Raw genomic sequence first — 4,744 nt, forward strand, 5'->3', positions numbered from 1 at the left:
AAATGATATTGGCCATATCATGTCACTATTTGATTGCATGTGATGTTTATCATGTTTTACATCTTATTTGCTTAGAACGACGGTAGCATAAATAATATGATCCCTCACAATAATTTCAAGAAAGTGTTCCCCCTAACTATGCACCGTTGCTAAGGTCCGTTGTTCCGAAGCACCACATGATGATCGGGTGTGATAGGTTCTAACGTTCGCATACAACGGGTGTAAGCCAGATTTACACACGCAATACACTTAGGTTGACTTGACGAGCCTAGCATGTACAGACATGGCCTCGGAACATGGAAGACCGAAAGGTCGAACATGCACTACAAAAAAAGACACATCCGTGACATTTTGGGCCGAACGAAATTTTTTTCTGTCATACATATGACACTTCTATGACGATAATTGTGACAAAACCCGGTATCATCATAGATGTGGTGGGCTCCTACTTCTATGACAAAAAATCATGACAGAAAATGGGCTTTTCGTCCTGGGCGGGCCGGAGATGCAGCTGCATGACATTCTTTGGGCCGTCCATAACAGAAAAAACCATGGTAGAAGCAAGGGGGAGGAAAATTTCAGGGAGTTCCCGGTTACGGTGGGTGGTCGGGGGGCGAGCGATGCGCGTTTCTCTCGTACACGTACGCGCGTGTGTGCGAGGCGTTGGCTCTAACTGAACCCGAGCGAGGCGTTGGGCTCTAACTGAACCCGAGCGATTGCACTGCAGGCTACGCGTTACTGAACCTGAGCGATCAATCGATGGCTGTTAACTGAACCCGATCGAGCGATTCCTTGGCTACTGCTGCTAACTAAAGCCGATCGATGGGATGAACAGTGAGCATTGCGGGTGCGGGGGGTGGGGGGTTTGGATGAACAGTGAGCGGTGGCGTTGCCTCTGGATGAACATGACCCCGTGGTGTGGTGGAGGGCTGGATGAACAGTAGACGGTGGAGGGGTGCCCGTGGAGGGGTGGATGAACAGGACCCTGTGGTGTGGAGGGCAGGATGAACAGTAGACGGTGGAGGGGTGCCCGTGGAGGGGTGGTTGAACAGGACCCGTGGTGTGTCGGGCTGGATGAACAATAGATGGTGGAGGGGTGGTTGAACAGTAGCCGGTGGAGTAGCGCGCGGTGGAGGCTGGATGAACAGGAGCCCGTGGAGGCTGGACGAACAGGAGCCTGTGGAGGCTGGAGGAGGTCGACGGTGGAGATGGACAGTATCCCGTGGAGTCCCGTTTTGTGGTACGCCACACCCCTCCCGATGAACAGGACCCCCGTTTCGACCGTAGCGCTCCAACACAAGTCCGTTTCCTCCATTTTGTGGTACGCCACACCCCTCCCGATCAACAGGACCCCCGTTTCGACCATAGGAGGTCCGTCTCCTTCGTTTTGCGGTACGCCACACCCCTCCCGATGAACAGGACCCCCGTTTCGACCGTAGGATGTCCGTTTCCTCTGTTTTGCGGTACGCCAGGCCCCTCCCGATGAACAGTATCCTGTTTCGAACATGGCCGGTCGAACACAAGGCCGTTTCCTCCGTTCTGCGGTATGCCATGTCTCGTTTCCATCGCATGTTCCGTCCAAGCCCTCCCGATGAACACAACGCATTCCGTTGTCTCCCCATGAACACGACGCATTCCGTTACCTCCCCATGAACATGACGACGACGCTGTTTCTCCGTTCCGACCCAGCCATGTACACAAGCCCTGGCCGTACATATGTGCGAGTAGGCGTTCGAGACCCCGCCCGTATGTACACATACGTGGTCGTATTTTCTTTCTTGCACCCTGGCCGCTGTACGTACGTGTAAATGCTACGTGCGCGCCTCTACTACGACACATGCGCGCCTCTACTACGACATGTGCGCGCCTCTACATCGACCATTATGTACGTACACATTCGCAACCAGAATGACAATGCTACGTACGCTTCAACCAGGTGGGTCCCGACTGTCAGGCACTTTCTTGCCTGCGAAGATGTAGCTGGTGGGTCCCAGCAGTCAGGGGGCGAATCGTTTTTTTTGCCCGGACGCACTTCCTTGCATGCGAAGATGTAGCTGGTGGGTCCCAGCAGTCAGGGGGAAACGTTTTTTCACAAAATACAGTGGCCCGTCTGTCAGGTGGAGGAATCATTATTTTCCGCGTAATAAGGAGGCACTTCCTTGCTGCGGCCGCGGACCCAGCTATCAGCCTCTGCATGTACAGTCCACGTCCGATGGAAGTCATTCTTTGACCACGTTGACCACGCCGCGCCGAGTGCACCAGGGCGGTGGACGACGGCGAGGCCTAGGAAGGGGACGACACGGAGGCAGGGAAGACTCGGCAGTTGTTTCCCACGCGGAGGGGAGTACGACTGTAGGAGGGTTTACTGGTTCGTCTGTCGTCGCCGGAGAATAACAGCAGGTGTGGGTGAGTAGAGGGATGGCTAGGCTAGCGATGGGAGTACGGTCGGGCGGTGAGGCCTGCGCGGCAGCACAGCCGGCCGCGAGGAGGAGGGAGCAGGCAGTCTCGCCGGCGCTTGTTTGAGCAGCTGGAGCAGGAAGAGTAGAGATTGAAGAAGCATGACGGCCGTTGGATGGACATCCAATAGTCAGTGCTTGTGCGACAACCTTTTTTTAGGAAAGCCTCAAATCTGTGGAAAATAGTATACAACCCATCTGCCATTATTTCTAATAATTTACAACCCATTTACTAATTCTTAAGGTTTTTTGGAGCCCATATTCTTTTTGTTAGCATTATAGCCCATATTGTGGCAACGGTTAAAAAATTATACGAAATTTTGCATATTTCGGTGCGGTCCGAACTGTTTTTAATCCCGAAATTTCGACTCACATTCAAACTGATTTTAAAAATAAATGTATATCAATATAAAATCAAACAAATTCTCCACGCATAAAAATTAATGTAATTTAAAATCTTGAAATGAAAAAAAGATATTTGACACTAATTGCCGGTTTGATGTGTTTTAGAAATGTACAACCCATTGCTCATTACTGATGGGCCATTTTCTCGGCCAGCCGAATGAAAGCTCTCTTTGTCTTGAAAGATTTGCAGCCCAACAGGCCTGACAAAGCGACTTACTTGGCAAATCACAAAAAAACTGGGCTGTGGCCGTGGACCCAGCTGTTAGCCTCTCCACGTACAGTACTCTTCCGATGGTAGTCGTTCCTTGACCATGTTGACCACGCCATGCGGAGAGCACCACGGCTGTGGACGACAACAAGGCCTAGGAAGGGGACGACGCGGCAGTGGAAGCCCGCGCGGAGAGGACTACGAGGGTTCACTGGTTCGGCTGCGGTGGGAATAGTAGGGGCAGTGATGCCTCTGCGGCAGCACAGCCGGCCACGGGTGGCAGGAGCATGTGGCACGACCAGCGCTGCTTTGGGCGGCTGGAGCAAGAAGACCAGAGGTTGAAGAAGCACTACGGCCGTTGGATGGACATCGTACGGTCACTGGAGCTAGATTCGTTCATATTGACTAAGTTGACAAAGCCCTTTGTCCCCGTCAACTTAGTAGGCCCACAAGTTAGCCTCCCAGCAAGGTGGGTCCCAGCTAGCCGGGGGAGTATTCATTTTTTTGTGCGTAATAGGGAGGCACTTCCGGTGGGTCTGAGCTGACAGCGGGGGGAACGTTTTTTTCGCGAAATACGGTGGCCCGTCCGGTGGATCCTAGCAGTCAGGGGGAAACAGTTTTTTTCGCAAAATACTAGTGGCCCGTCCGGTGGGTCCCCACTGTTAGGTGGAGGAATAATTATTTTCCGCGTAATAAGGAGGCACTTCCTTGTGGCTGCCGTGGACCCAGCTGTCAGCCTCTCCGCGTACAGTACTCTTCCGATGGAAGTCGGTCGTTGACCATGTTGACCACGCCGCGCCGAGAGCACTAGGGCGGTGGACGACGGTGAGGAGTAGGAAGGGGATGACTCGGAGCTAGGGAAGACGCAGCAGTGGATGCCCACGCGAAGAGGAGTACGAGGGTTCACTGGTTCGGCTGCGGTGTGAGGCTGCTGTCGCCGCAGAATAACAGGGGGTGTGGGTGAGTAGAGGGATGGCCCTGCCAATGATGGGAGTAGTAGGGGGCGGTGAGGCCTCCGCGGCATCACAGCCGGCCACGGGAGGCAGGAGCACGCGGCACGACCGGCGCTGCTTTGGGCGGCTGGAGCAAGAAGACCAGAGGTTGAAGAAGCACTACGGCCGTTGGATGAACAATGTACGGTAACAGGAGCTAGAATCATTCATATTGACTAAGTTGACAAAGCCCTCCATCCCCGTCAACTTGGTAGGACCACAAGTCAGCCTCCCACTATGCTGGGTTCCAGCTAGCAGGGGGAATATTCATTTTTTTGTGCGTAATAAGGAGGCACTTCCTTGCGTGCGAAGATAGCTGGTGGGTCCGACATGTCAGCGGGGGGCACTTTATTTCGCGAAATACAGAGGCCCTTCCAATGGGTCCCAGATGTCAGGTGGAGGAATCATTATTTTTGCGCGTAATAAGGAGGCATTTCCTTGTGTGCGGCCGTGGACCCAGCTGTCAGCCTCTCCACGCACAATCTACTTCCGATGGTGTCGTTCGTTGACCATGTTGACCATGCCGCGCCGAGTGCATCCAAGCTGGTGGACGATGGCGAGGCCCCGGACAGCAACGAGTCGGAGATGGGAAGACGCGGGAGTAGAGCCGCAAACAGAGAGGTGTACGAGTGTTAACTGGTTCTAGTGCGGTGTGGTTCGGCAGTCGGTGGAGAAGAACAGGA

This window comes from Triticum urartu, chromosome 2, assembly GCF_003073215.2.
Source record: "Triticum urartu cultivar G1812 chromosome 2, Tu2.1, whole genome shotgun sequence".
Taxonomy (NCBI): domain Eukaryota; kingdom Viridiplantae; phylum Streptophyta; class Magnoliopsida; order Poales; family Poaceae; genus Triticum; species Triticum urartu.